A 16,140-nucleotide genomic window follows, 5' to 3' on the forward strand; every position below is an offset into this window, starting at 1 on the left:
ACATTCCAGAACAAAGCATATTGACATACGTCACCATTTCATCCGAGATCATGTTCAAAAGAAAGATGTTCGCCTGGAACATATCTCAACTGATCTGCAAGTTGCTGATATTTTCACCAAGCCATTACCCGACGCTAAGTTTTCATATTTTCTAAATGTTCTTGGTTTAATTGATATTGATTAATTATGCATATGTTTAGGGGGAATATTTACTCAATACTATAATGATTATATGTTTGAACAAGAAAAGATAAGAAGCAAAAATTCATTGCATTTCATTTATTGATCTGCATTATAAGCTACACGGGCAAGATTTATTCTACTACGCATTTCACGACTCCAATTGATCATCCACACACTTAGGGAGCCCCGACCATTTCATACGTCATCTTCAAAGCATATGTTATGCATCTCATCACGCTCTATGAGAAGAATGAGAAGTCGAACTCCTGAAGACTTCAGGACGCCTCGTGTATTTTGAGTACCAAGCATGAGCTTGCACTTCCGTATCCTTGCATAAATACGACGACACATCTCATGAGACAACGGAGGATGGTTGGCACGATGAGGACGGCGGAGAGAATCCAAGAAATGCCACATTCTCATCCCTCGTTCAAACACCCTCATTCTATATCGATCCTTCCGGATCTGATACTCTTGCTCGGCAGATGGAATAATTTGGTTATCATTCATATTTGCCATAATTCTCTTTTATTTTGTTTTTGTGTTACTAACCTCTTTCACTTAGCTGCATTTTATAGGTGTATTTCAAGGAGATGTAAGGCCATGCGATGCTTCAGTCTCACAAACGTCCAATCAATGCTTTTTATTTATTGTGGCTAAATTAAATTTGATCAGCATATCTCATGGATTGCATCAATCCTCCTTGAGATTTTCAAAACTTATCAGTTTTACTTTGACTTTAATACCATTTCCTATTTTATGCAAGAAGTGGAACAGTCCCGTAATAATTTCGCAGACAGCATGTCCAATCACCAATATTTTCTTTTATTTTCTGCATATATGCATTATATATCAAATCTTGCTTTGAATATATCAAAATCTCATCATTATTATCTGACTACACATTAAATTTAAATTTATGATTGTTCAACTTCTAGGATAATCTTTCATCTGATTAGTTGAAACTTTCATCTGATTTAAATCTTATCTGAGCTATGTGCTCTTACTTGATCTTAATTGTTTTTTGGTTAAGTCACATCTCTTCTGCATAAGGATTTACGTGTTCACATTAATTAGTTTCATCTGAACTCAACTCAATTTTGTTTATACGAACACAAAATATTTCATTTCATAGACTTGAAATACATGATTTTACTATATTCTTCAAGTACATAACTTAATTAATCTTATACAGTTCATCCGCAGACTTTCTCTTTGGAGCCCACATCCTCTTCCTCACATCTGCCTCGATACGCCACCTGTTCAACCACTCCAGCAGCGGCGGTTCAAAGCGCCCGTCCTTGTACTTACCTGCATTGATCAGATGAGTGAGGACTCGTTCCTCCTTCCTATACATCAGAAAGGACAAAACCTTGTCGGAATGGATGTCCTCAATCTTATCAGAACCCAGCAACTCCATATACTTGTCTTTGCGATCTTCGCTTGCGTGGAGGGAACAGTGCCTGGTGATACATCCGTATTTCTTCAACCTTGAACCAAAGCCTCATCACCCATTTAAGGATGAATTCCTGAAGTTCTTCCTTAAACTCTTCGACGGATTGATCTGCACTCATGGTTATCTTATCTGAAACTCTGTTTTGAAAATGAAAAGTTACCCGGACTTTTCATCCGAGTGTTCTTTTTATAGAGGATATTTGTCGCTTTGTGTTCCCGAGACAACATTTAAATATTATTATTTTTGCCGCGTGTTTAAAATTAATAATTAGCAGCCGCATCTTTTTGAATTTGAAACGCTGCTTACGTCAGATAGCCATGTATTTGGGAAAAATCTTTTAAAACTTATATGATAACTCTTTCTTCAATACTTTACATTTTCTTGAAGCCCTAGACATTCTTCTGAAGAACAAATTACTCGCATCCTCTCCTTCTTCATTTTATAGGAACAAAAATGACGCCAATCACCCAAAATGTTCTTCTCATTGATTTCCACACAGTGTTCAATCTTACGGATCAAGGAATGGTGGACATGTTCAGAACGATTGAATCTTCTGGGCTATGGAAATTTCTCAAAGGAGGGAAATAGATTTACAAGCAGGCACTACCCAAATTCTTTCAGACCGCCAAGTTTGAAGATGATGTTATTTCTGCCACTTTGGGTGGAGAATCAGTACGAATTACATCTGTTCTTTTCACCACCTCCTTTGATCTGCCAGACAGGGGATCACTGATTTCTCAGAGATATCTGCTGAAACGAAGAAACAAATGAAGAGCATGCACTCTTTGACAGACAAGCCAATCAGAATACCTTGCAAAAAGAAGAAATTGAAGATGAAATTCAGAATCTTGCACGACATTGTGGCCAAATATCTTCTGGCCAAAACAGGTTCTTTCGATGCAATTATATCTGAAAAATTTGATGTTATGGTTGCCATTTCTGCTGGTATTACTATGAATTGGTCTACTTTTCTGTTCGATATTCTATCTGCTATGATAACTGCCCCAATAGTTCAATCTCAAGGCTTTTCCATTCAGATCGGTGAAATATTGAATGACTTGAATGTTCATCTGGGACCCTCTTCTAATCTTCATCCGTACAAAACTTTGAATGAAAGGGCAATTGAGGTGTACAGGGCTAAGCAACTGATTGTCTTGAAGAATGGTATGCCTCATCCAGATGAAATTGTAGACTTGACCTTACCATATGAACCAAAGCCTCTGGAAATTGAAGCTGCCAAAGCTGTTAAATCTCCAAAGCAGCTGCACCAAGAAGAAAGAATTCGGTGAAAAGGAAATTATTGATCCATTATTCTGAATCAGAAACCTCAGAGTCAGATCAAGTGACTCTGGCAGAGATTATTGAGCCTCACCCACAGAAGAAAAGGAGGACAATTAGGCCTCCTCCTCGGATTCCTCAAGTTATTCAATCTGCACCTGTACCAGCTATTCTTATATCAATGGTGGAAAGTGTTGTCCCTCAAGTGACCCAGATAAACATCACTACTCTTCAGTCTGGATTCTTAAAAAATCCTGATGATGTATATGATCCATCATCCAATGCTCAAAGGATAATTGATCTGACTGCTGATTACATCATCAAAAGTGCAGAAGCAAAGATGAAAATCTTTGACAAATGGGTTTTTCATCGCACCAAGGACCACTTTTCAAAGATCAAGACATTAGTGAAGTTAAAAAGTATTGCAAATCTTGAGAATAGAATACTTGAGTAGGCTGAGACTCAAGTTATTTCTCGAGTACTGGAAAGAAGAGAGTTTGTCAAGCTCAGGTTAAAGGAAAGCCTACTTCGAGAGATTACAGCGAGGAAAGATCAATCCCACAAGTTTGGTTGTTTTTGATCAAACTGTCGCACTTAACCAACTGGAGAATGACGCTCATCTGATGACCTTTACCGCTCAAATGATGAGACAAGACTTTCCTCTGGAAGCTTCATACAAAGAACAATCCTCTTCATCTGCTACTCACTCTGATGCAGATTGTGATGCCTAAAATCCAACCTACTAAATCACATGCATTAAATTTAATAAATATTAGGATTATTATTTTTAGGTTTAATTGATTTAAATTCTTTATGTGAATTATGTGTTAATAAAATATTTTATTATTTATTCAAATAATTTTTATTGTACTAACTATTTAATTAATATTTTTAATTGTTTAAGTTTATCTGTATAAATGATTTTATTGTGCAATTTAAATTGTTTTAATATTTTAAAGGTTTAAGCTTGCATATTTAAATGATTTTAATTGTTTAGTTTATTCTTTTAAATTATTTTAACTTTTTAGCTTATTTATTTAAATATTTTGATTGTCCAATTTATTTATTTTAAATAACTTAAGTTTAGCGGTTAGTCGCCTAATTATTTTAAATATATAGCTTATCTAATTAAAAGCTTTTAACTGTCTGAGTCGTTTTAAAGGTTTTATTCAGCTTGTGTATTTATTTGAATAACTTTTAACCATTCGTCAAATTTGTTTAAATTATTTTAATCGCTCTGTTTATTATTTAAATATTTTATTTATCGCTGTGATATCAAAATATTTAAGTATTAAAAATTAGAATTTCAAATCCGGTAAATAAAATTTAAGTATTTAATTCTTGAATTTTCAAATTAAAGTATTTGCGAAATTTGAGCCTAACACATTTACACGCACCATTTAAAATATTACCTATTATATATTATACATGATATTTTTTGGCCATGTAAAATTCATATTGCACGACCCATAAACTGTTTACACCTACTCAATTACTCGGCCTATTAGTATTTCCCCTTCTAGCCTATGCGATCTTTCCCTTTCCATTCTCTTCACTCGCGATCGCATTTCCTTGTTCCATTCCCAGCCTTCGGCCGCAGCAGCTTTACTTCCTCCGGCGAGGATCTCCTTCTAGGCGTGCTGCTTGAAGTCCCAGCATCCTCTTCCTCAGCTCAATTCTAGCTGCTCGAGTTTTTCCCCTCCCCATTTCTGATTTTGAGCGTGAGGCAAGATTTATGGGTTTCTTTGGCCACCTAGTAGATTAATATGTTGTGTGCTTGTATGTCTTCCTTGCATTTCGAAATTTCTGAATTTATGGGAGCATAATCGATTTTTCTGATTTATTATGTAGGCTGTTCGTTGTTTCTGTTCTTTTTTTTATTATAGCTGTTCGAACCCTTTTCAAGTTCTGTGCAATCGTACATGCTTAGGATTGTTATGCATAACTTTCTTGTTTTGGATAGATTTGAGCAGGAGTCGTTTAAAGTTGCATCTGCCATAATTCTGAGATTCTGCATTTTGTTGAGTTTGTATTTGGATTGAGTATGCATGTCATTTGGATGGTGAAATTGGGGCTTCCATGGGTGAGAATGTAGCTCACATGATAGCACTTAGGTGTGTTGGATATAGCTAGCAAATTGGAGGTGAAGGGCCATCGAAGATTGGATCATGTTGGCTTCGGTTTTGGGGGTAGGGTAGGTGCTGATGTATGAGCTGTGATAGGCTGAAGAGGGGGCTGGTTTCAGTGGTTCGAGTGAGTATAAAATGTGGTTTTGGTCTGGTTTATAGGGTGGGATAAAGGGAGTCCAATTGTTAAGTTTTAGGAGGGAGAATGGGCTAGAATATGTGAGCAGAATTTTGCAAGGGTTGGGGCTGCCCGGAAAAGAGTGTTTAAAACAGGGTTAGAATTATGATTTGGTTAAGGGCTCGGGTCTGGAATTAGCCTAGGATGTTAGGAATATTTCATTTCAAGCGGGAATTTATTTGGTTAAGTTTTGGTCGGGTTCTAAGCATTTGAAGAAATAAGTGCAGAATTCTAGACTCTTAAGCTTGCTGTCCGGAATCTGGAATTTATAGCTTGGTCAACCAATGAGGGGTGCAGTGAGAACGACTCTTCTAATTAGTTCTAAGTGTGTGGGAGTTGTGGTTTTAAACGGAATCCCTTTTGAATAAGAATTGAGTGAGTTGTAAGTTTCACGGGCGAACCACTCAGAATGTCCTAAGCGCAAATTTATGGTTTAGATTTCTATCCTTGGTTTGCTCCCTAAATCACCATCCCGGTCATTCATATTTGAGTCTTTTGCATGATTATCGAGTAAATATTTACAAGTACATTACATCTACATATGCATGCTAAGTTTCTAAATCAAGGCAAGAAAGTATGAAAGAAAATATTTTACGAACGAAGTGAGATGATTATGACTATATTTATTATGGGTTTGGACGGGCTGGGAGATGTTCTGGCTTCCCTTACCAAATTTATGGGTTTGGACGGGCTGTGAAAAATCTTGGCTTCCCTTACCAAGTATGTGTTTGGACGGGCTGGGAGAAATCTTGGCTTCCCTTACCAAGTATGGGCAAGACGGGTTGGGAGAAATCCTGACTTTCTTGCGGCATAGTGCACTGCAGCCATGATCATGATCGAAAGCACAGAGTCACAATTCAAGGATTTAAATTCAAATATTTATGACTATGTTTCAGTACAGTTTATTCAGTTACGGTGATTATATTTGACTTAGCCATGCATATGTTTCATTTATGTTCACTTCTTTCCTTTAGAGTTCATTTATTCAAATTAAGAGCACAAAATATTTTATTATCAAGCTATTTTTAATTTGTGTGTGTATATATTTATGTAGTACTCGTTATTTCCCCCATTTTCTTGTTGGGCCCCTAGGTTCACTACATCTACTTGGTGCAGGTATAAGTTATCATTGAGATTGAGGGGCAAGACTATCGAGTGGACTGCGATGCGGGCATGACACATCCCTCCTACCTATGCTAGTCTTCCGCATAAGTTTATTTTAGACACTTTATAGGTATTTATTTTGTTGTTTGGACAAATGTAAACGCAAGGATTTATTGATCGTCTTTGGGCATGTAAACATCAAAGTGTTATTTATTTTGGATGGTTGAATTGTCAGATCTTTTTCTCTGGTTCTCGTTTCTTTCTTTGTCTAGTTTTTTTTTGTACTGTTGGTCGTATTTTTACTTGCTGTCTGTGACACGCGGGTTTGAATATGCATAGAGAGGTCGTGCCGAATTTTTTTTTTAAAAATCCGCATTTTATTTAATTATTATTTAAAGTAGAGTTAGAGTCATTTCAGTTGGTATCATAGCCAGGTTCTGGTTTGGGTTGTGCCTACTGCCGGTTGCAAGAATTTCCATAAATCTCGCCTCAAAGTCTGTAAGTTTAATGAATTTTATGTGTTAGTCATATATGAATTGATACTTTAAATGTTTTGATGTCATCCTTTTTAAAAATATTTTCAAAACTAGATGTTTAATTTGTTTAAATTCGTAGTTTAGTATTTATTTTCGTTTAAAAATTTGTTTTAGTAGTTTAAAGTGTACCATTCAAATGTTTATTTTTATAGCATGCAGTTTCAAGTTAAACGGAGTTGGTGTACTAATATTCCTTCTAGTTTTGGACAATACGAGGCTGTTGTTTGAGTTATTAGGTGGTGTTAACAATATTTGGTGAGATTGTAGAAATTTGTCGGAAATATTAAACTTGCGTATTAGGAGGTATTATTAGATCTGTTCTTGTTGTAATTTATTCTCTTAGAGATGAAATTTAGTCGGATAAAACTAAGTGAATAGTTTGCTTAGAAATTGATAGATGTATGTTTTGTCAGTTAAGTTTATGAATCGAACTCGTGCGAAGACTTGAGATACGTATTTTGTTCTATATTATTATGGATAGTTTGAGTTTTCTTTTGTTATTTGGGAAAATATAATTTTGGAAAATAGTGAGTCGGTTACTATGATCCTTTCAATTATGTGAACTATTATTTCGATAATTATTTTCTTATTCTTCATTTGTGCTTGTATCTATTGCAACAAATACTTTCGAGTATCCGAAATTTCTATGCACATCCTTTGTTCATTTATGGATTCGTATAACATCAATCAACATTGTATTCTGCTACTTTGACCTTGGTTAAACTTCTTAATAAAATATTGTTTATATTTCGTACTTCTTGAAATTTTTCTTCGGTTCTAGAGCCACATGTTGATGTGAGTAAGATCCACTTTGTCTTCCTTTTTGATGATCTACTCGTGTTGTGGTTGACATCTGAATATGTCTTAGGACCGTTGTTTCCCCTAATTATTGACTTGTGTGGACTTCTCTCGACCGAAGTCGCACTGATTGCCTTTATTTTGCTTTAATTGTTTGAACATGATATCATTACCCATGGATGAATGATTACGAGACAAGTATCTTGTTGGCTCATATTTATTATTCATGGAGCCTCCATTATTATTCATTCACCTCTAGAATTGAATTATAAGTGAGTTGTTTTCACTTATCCAGATTTTCATCTCCAGTTCGTTGCTTGTAATGCTTGCACTATGTTATTTTATATTGGGCAGCATTACTTGTATGTTTTATTCTTTTACATGATCCATCATGATGAAGACTCGGGTGGATTATAGTTTCAACTGTCATTTCGATTTCTTGTGTAGAGATTTGGCTCGTAACCGCATAGTAAGTGTTTAGACTGTTGGAATTTAGTATTAGTACTAGATAAAATCCTTAGTTATTGTTGTGATACGAGGAATGACGACTACTAATTATATTTAGTTCTAGCAAGAAGACTACGAGTTAATGAATTAATTGAATGAAATATCTAGGAAGTTTTCTGGATAAGCTGTAGATTTACTTACCGATGAAATGCTAAGGTACTGGAGGAACAATTAGAAAGCATTTTCAATCGAATTACAAACTTTTCAAGGTTCCTAATTGGGTACTAAGTTCTTGAAATATGAATTCAGGTTGTACCATGTAATAATTTGGGAATTTTTGGATTTTCCAAACTTGCTATCAAGGTGAACTTGAGATTTGAGATATGTCTTCAGGCGATATGTTAGAATTATTTGGTACTTAGAGACCGTCTAATCCAATAAGTGGATAATAGCACGTGGTATATTTTTACTTAAGGTGTAAATATGGATTTCTTAGTCGTTGTGTCTGGGATAGAAAATGTGGATAAATCTGTTGGAAAAATGTTAACTAAGAGTTGAAATTTTGGTAGAATCAAAGATGCTAGAGATGAACATATTAATTGGTGAATGGATAATTGGGATCTGCTTAGTCACCTATTTGGATTCTATACATTACTGGTTAATGCTTTAGGACTGAACGACATTGAATTTTATGGTTATATTTTCTTATCAAGGATTGAATTAGATTTATTTATAGAAATAGGTCGATCAATCTTAAGTTAAGGTGAGTCATTATTTCTACTTGAAGGTTAACTGAACTAGAGTCATTGTTCAAGAGAATTCTAAGCATCCTTAGAAGCGTTGTGAGTTGCAATAACTAATAAGGGATTGAACATAGTCCAGTATCATTAAGCATAGAACTGCTAATGCGTGGCATAGACCTTTATAATTTCAAAATGGATATTTAGTTGTTCTTGAAGGTATCATTGCTCCATAATATTAACGATTTGGGAATATAAGGGAATTAACTCGTTTTGTCGATCCTTACGCGATTGTTGAGGAGATATTCGTTTTATCGTTTGGGCATGCCGTAGAGAGTTTTTGTGGATGTATGTTCAGATCCATCTCATATCTTGAGGTCTAACGAGGTAGAAATGTATAGTCTTTTAGCTATCCTATTTAGAAAAGTTTAGTGTTTAGTTGCTAAATATTTCGGGAACTTGTGAATTTCTTAAAATCTCGAGTTGTATATTATATGAGTTAAGTTTAGCTGGTGATTAGACATTAAGCATATTTTCGTTGTGAAAAGAATATTATTCCTTGAATATTTCGGCCCTTGATATAATTGATATTATGTGATTTTTTTTTCTAGACAAGTTAAAATATTTGGCAAATATCCTATGTATATTTCGAATATCTTATAAAATATATTTTCTATGATCAAAGCTATCTTGATAAGGTAGATAATCGATATATTATGAGTGGATAATTATCAAAATATGATTTGATTATATTTGATAGAGTTTGATTCCTACTTTAACATGTTTCCTTATTCATGTAGGGCTCTATCTAAGGAAACCTTCTAGTCTTGGACTCCAAACTTCCAATCTATAAAAGAAGTGTTTCATGAACAAGAAAGTTACGGCTTCAGACGATAATTCTGTGGGTAACCATTGAAGAATTCCATTGAAGAATTTGAAGAATTCTGAAGTAAGGTTTGCAACCATCGTTGTTGCATGTCCCCGTGTTGCCGTTCATGTTGAAAACATCAGAAACAACACTGTGGGAACTGTGTTGTTGAAGATCTTTTCCGTCTCTTCAAATTTAGGCTACGGGAGTTGCATCTGTTATATTTACTCTGATTTGTTTAGGATGCAAGTTTAATTTCTCAATCTGTTGTGAAATTTAGAATTTATTGACTTTTCGTAAAATCACTAGGATTACTTTGTAAGACCGATCTTACGTTTACTAGTGATATTTAGCCCTAAGGCACCCGCACGAGTTTTTATACTCATGCAAAATTAATTACTTGTGTTTTATTTACGCTTTAAATTTCCGCTGCACTGTGTTGTCTTTGGTGTTACAACACGAAGTAAAACACTGCCTATTTTACATAACAAACCACGTACACCATTTTTTTCAATTGGCATCAGAGCCACCACTTGACTTTACTAAGTGAGTTCCTGGTTTTCGTTACAGGTTTGTTATGGATACTCCGTACACTACATCAATTTGTCCACCTATTTTGGATGGGACAAATTACGGCCTTTGAAAATTGAAGATGAGCATGTACATTCAATCCATTGAGTCCAGGGCCTGGCAACATGTTCTTGATGGTTGGAGACCTCCTATGAGAGATGATGATATACCCGGACCAAAGCCAAGAGCACAATGGACAGCTGATGAAAATACTGCGGCTATTTATAATGCAAAAGCTCTTAATGCTATGTTTACTTTAGTTGATATGAATATGTTTAATCTAATTGGTACTTGTACTTGTGCAAGGGATTATTGGGAGAAACTACAAACCCACTATGAAGGCTCGTCAAGTGTTAAGAAAACAAGGATGCGTCTCATAACTTCAAAATTTGAGAAAATGAGACTTGAGGAATCAGAGACCATCATGGAATATAATGGAAGATTGAAGAGTCTTGCAAATGAAGCATCTGTTCTTGGTGATCCTATTTCGAACGAGAGACTTGTATCCAAAGTGCTTCGTTCTGTTCCCAAAAGATTTCACACCAAAGTTTGTGCTATAGATGAATCTAAAGATACATCTATAATGGGTTTGGACGAGTTAATAATTTCTCTTCGCACATATGAGATGAAGATGGAAGCCGAAAATGACTCCAAAGGTAAGTCCATTGCCTTTCAAATATCTAATGATATTTACAATGATTTTTCTGAAGTTCAACAGGAAGTAAAGGAATCTGATCTTGAAGAAAACTCTATTGTCTTAATTTCGAAGAAGTTCACTGATTATCTCAAGGCAATGAAAAAAAAGAAGGACGTGAAAAGTGCACAACCTTCGAAATTTCCTAAACTGCCTACTTCAAAGAAGCCTCAAAAGCCAGCTAATACTCGAGGATCTCACCAAAGGTATGAAGATAAGTTTCAGTCTTCAAGTAAAAATTTTGATAATGTTCAATGCAGGGAATGTAAGGGATATGGACACTATGCATATGAGTGTGCCAATCGTCTTCGTAAAGGTATGAATGTTTCTCTGAGTGATGAAGATTCTAAAGAAGAACAAGAAAAGGTTGAACAGGCAGATCTCATATCTTTTACTGCTTTGCTGGAAAGTAAAAAAAATTTTCAGATTAATCCACTTGGTGTTGGCTCCGGTGTTGCAATACCTGGACGCAACACAGTTCAAAAATCTGTTTGCTTTGTTGATTCTAACCTTGATAATTCTAGTGATCAAGAAAAACAGGTAGCTGACGCTTACACTCTGGAAGGTATACAGAAACTCTATGAGGAGTTGTACTGTGATTGGATCAAGAGGAATCAGTTGAACACAACCCTCACAAAAGAGAATACTGAATTGAAAGCTGCTGTGGCTAGACTGGAGGTTCTCATGAGTAAGAAAGATATGGAATTAGGATTGCTGAATTCGAAACTTGAAAGAGCAAAAACAACACTTGATAAATTTAATTCCAGTTCAAGCAAACTTGATTCTCTTTTGACTATGGGTAAGAATGATAAGTTTGGTCTTGGTTTTAAAGAAAGTGTTTTTGAAACTGGTGAATCTTCCAAAACACCAGTGTTTGTGAAGGAAGGTATCCTTGAACCATCTTTCAACTGCTTCTAAAGGTAAGAAACCCATTGTTGAGAAAAATGTTTCTGTCCCAAAGCCAAAACAATGGAAGCGTCCTTTTGTATGTCATTATTGTCTCAAACCTAGTCACATCAGGCCTTTCTGTTGTAAACTCAAGAATGACTATATTTTGTGGGAATCTAAGCAAGTGTTGCCCTCCGTGTTGCACAACACCAAGCGCAACACTGGCAGAAAAGGACCCACTGTGAAGAAAGTTTGGGTACAGAAGTCTGATGTTAAAAGTTTTGTTATTTATACTTCCTTAAAAGCTAACACTGCAGGTAATTGATACTTTGATAGTGGAAGCTCTCGGCACATGACAGGTTTGAAAGATCACCTCACGGACTACATCGAACAAAATGAAGGTAGAGTGACTTATGGAGGTGGTGCAAAAAGAAGAATTGTTGGCAAAGGAACACTCAATGTGAAAGGGTTTTCAAAGCTTCATAACGTCTTACACGTTTAAGGACTTAATGCAAATTTAATTTCAATTAGTCAACTGTGTGATGATGACTTGCATGTGAAGTTTGATAAGAATACTTGTGAAGTTTTTGATATGCTAATCGTTGTGTTATGACAGATACAAGATCAGTTGATAATTGCTACCAACTTGGTGAGGAATTGGCATGTAGACATTCAAAGGTTGATGAGTTTAGTCTATGGCATCAAAAATTTGGACATGTGAATTTCAAAACTTTAAAGAACTTGAGTAAGTATGAAGCTGTCAGAGGTCTTCCAAATCTAAAGTCTGGAGTTCCATATGTTTGTGGTGCATGCCAAAAAGGTAAGCAAACCCGTGTTTCGCACCTCGTGTTACAACACTGCGGGACAACACGATGTCTTGAACTTTTGCATATGGATTTGATGGGTCCCATGGAAGTTGAAAGTTATGGAGGTAAGAAGTATTTTTTGGTATGTGTTGATGATTTTTCTCAGTTTACATGAGTAAGATTTCTTAGAGAAAAGTCAGATACTTTTGATGCTTTCAATAAACTGTTCAACAAGATTACTAATCTTCATGCTTTGGCTGTTGCAAGGATTAGAACAGATCATGGAAAGGAATTTGAGAACTCATGTAACACCCGATATTTTTAATACATAAATTCGCATGCATAATTAGGAAATTTTTTTATTGAAAATTTTAGATTTATGGGTTAAATAATTATGTGAAATTATTTGTGCATATATGTATGGGCATGTATGTATATATTTTTATTTAGTAAGTATAAAAAAAAAATTTCCGCATATTTATTTATATTTAGAGAGTTAGGGTCGTTTCAGTTGGTATCAAAGAACGGTCCTTGGAGGGGTCATTACTGCTATGCGAGCTCAGAAATCCACGCTACCGATCTGTAAGTTTTAAGTGTTTACAGCATGATTTACTTTTAAGAATTTAAGTTAGCATTAATGTTAAAACACTTAGTTATGCATGACGATTTACGTAAACAAATATGTGGTGGTGCAGAATACCTCCGAGACCTATGAACAGACGTGGGGAATCTCCACCTCCACCTCCACCTCCACCTCCGCAGAACCCACTTGCAGCATTGGAGCAGACCAATGCTAATATGATGGCAGGGATTACTTCTCTGCTGGAGCAGCAGGCTACACGTCCTAGACTGTCCCACGAGGAGGACGTAGCTGAGCGGTTCCAGAAGAAGGGGCCGAAGGAGTTCACTGGTACCACCGATCCATTGGTGGCTGAGGGGTGGATTCGTTCTTTGGAGTCCATATTTGCATACATGGGGATTACTGACGCCGACAGGGTGAACTGTGCGACGTATATGATGAGGGGAGATGCAGCTCTTTGGTGGGAGGGTGCTGCCAGGGGAGTACATCTTCCTACATTGACTTGGGCGGAGTTTAGGCATATCTTCTACGCCAAGTATTTCACGGAGGATGTGCGCAGTCTCATGATCCGGGAGTTTATGAGTCTCTGACAGGGGGACAGGTCAGTGGTTGAGTATGTGTGACAGTTCGAGAGGGGCTGTCATTTTGTGCCTCTGATTGCAGACAGTCCACCGGAGAAGATGAGGCAGTTTGTGGAGGGACTGAAGGCGGATATTAAGCATGACGTACGTATGATGGACGTCGCTACATATGAGGCGGCAGTTAGTAGAGCACTGAGGTCAGAGGAGGGTAGGAGAGAGATACAGCGAGAGCTGCAGGGGAAGAGACAGAATCAGTCAGGATTTCAGCAATCATCTTCGCAGCCTCCTGCAAAAAAGCAGTATACTGGGCCGTCTAAGGGCCCGAACCAGCAGCAGAGGCCACAGCAGCAGAGGCCATAGCAGCCTAGGGGCGAGGCCCCTAATACTGGAGGTTTTCCTACTTGCCCGAAGTGTTAGAATATGCATTCGGGACCTTGTCTTTTGGGAGCAGGAGTTTGTTTCCACTGTAGAGAGCCGGGGCACCAGATAGCTAGTTGCCCGAGGAAGAAGAACACTGCTGGTAGAGTGTTCGTTATGCAGGCAGAGGAGGCAGATCCAGACACCTCCTTGATCACCGGTATATCTTATCCCTAGTATTTTTTTTATAATTTCTTCCTTTGGTTAAGAATTTCGATTTTTCCTTGTGAAATAATTTGTATTTGGGAATTTTCTATCTGCATGTTAGAATAAGAAGCATGTTTTACTTGTGACTAGAATTAAGGGTTATTAGTGACTTATCTTTGGGGGAAATTTTAGTAGTGGTATGAAATTGTTGGGATTCTTCTGCGTGCAGGGAGAATTTTAGTTGGAGGCAACTCCACGTTTGCGTTGCTAGATTCAGGGGCTACGCATTCGTTTATCTCCCTGAAGTTTATCAGACGGATAGGTATCACACCCGAGATTGTTGACAGTGGTTATGATGTCACTATGTCGTCAGGACAGATTATCTCTACCTCTAGTGTCATTCGAGAACTGGAGTTGGAGCTTCAGGGGCACTCTATTCGCGCAGATGTGGTGGTTTTGCCGTTGAGTGGATTTGATTTGATATTGGGTATGGACTGGTTGACAGTCAATGGAGCTTCGATTGATTTTTGTCGGAGGACAGTGTCAGTGAAACCGCCGGGAGGCGACCCATTTACTTTTCATGCATCTCAGAGCAGTGATACTCCTCAGGTGATATCTCTTATTCAGGCGAGGAAGTTGTTGAAACGGGGTTGCCAAGGTTTTCTAGCAAGTATTGTCACGGCTTCAGAATCACCTAGCAGATCATTATCAGAGATAGAGGTGGTTTGTGACTTTTCGGACGTCTTCCCGGAGGATGTTGCAGGAATTCCACCAGTGAGAGATGTGGAGTTCAGCATCGACTTAGTGCCAGACACCATGCCTATCTCTAAGGCACCATATAGACTTGCTCCTACCGAGATGAAAGAGTTGAAGGAGCAGATACAGGAATTATTAGAGAAAGGCTTTGTTCTTCCTAGCTTTTCTCCATGGGGAGCTCCAGTATTATTTGTGAAGAAGAAGGATGACAGTATGAGACTGTGCATCGATTATCGAGAGCTCAATAGGGTCACAGTGAAGAATAAGTACCCACTACCGAGGATAGAGGACTTATTTGATCAGTTGCAGGGAGCTTCAGTGTTCTCCAAGATTGACCTGCGATCTGGTTATCATTAGCTGCGAGTTAGAGAGGCAGATGTGTCCAAGACTGCTTTCCGGACACGTTATGGGCATTACGAGTTCTTAGTGATGCTATTTGGGATTACCAATGCTCCAGCGGTTTTCATGGATCACATGAACCGGGTATTTCAGCCGTATCTTGATCAGTTCATCATAGTCTTCATTGATGATATCTTGATCTACTCTAGGAGCGTTGAGGAGCATAGGCAGCATCTACAGACAGCCTTGCAGACTTTGAGGGAGCATCGTTTGTATGCCAAGTTCAGCAAGTGCGAGTTTTGGCTCGAGCAGGTGGCATTTCTTGGCCACATTATTTCGAGAGATGGGATTGCAGTGGATCAGTCGAAGGTTGAGGCAGTGCAGAAATGGGGTATTCCGAAGAATGCTTCGGAGATTCACAGTTTCTTGGGTTTGGCAGGATACTATAGGAAGTTCATCAAGGGTTTTTCCTCTATTGCAGTACCCTTGACTTCCTTAACCAAGAAGAACGCGAAGTTTATTTGGAGTTCAGACTGTCAGAGGAGCTTCGATCAGCTGAAGGAAGCACTCACTACTGCACCGATTTTAGCAATGACAGTACCACACGAGGAGTTAGTGGTGTACACCGACGCGTCTAAGCTTGGTTTA

The 16,140-nt window shown here is 37.4% G+C and overlaps 1 long non-coding RNA gene across 1 annotated transcript; it reads left to right on the forward strand.

Moving 5' to 3' along the window:
- The first annotated feature begins 4,426 nt into the window (after positions 1 to 4,426).
- Positions 4,427 to 6,582, forward strand: LOC140866351 (uncharacterized). Its single transcript, XR_012144865.1, has 2 exons — positions 4,427 to 4,643; positions 6,338 to 6,582. It is a non-coding gene; the product is annotated as an uncharacterized lncRNA (long non-coding RNA).
- Positions 6,583 to 16,140: the final 9,558 nt, after the last annotated feature.

Source organism: Henckelia pumila, chromosome 4 (assembly GCF_033568475.1).
Source record: "Henckelia pumila isolate YLH828 chromosome 4, ASM3356847v2, whole genome shotgun sequence".
Taxonomy (NCBI): Eukaryota; Viridiplantae; Streptophyta; class Magnoliopsida; order Lamiales; family Gesneriaceae; genus Henckelia; species Henckelia pumila.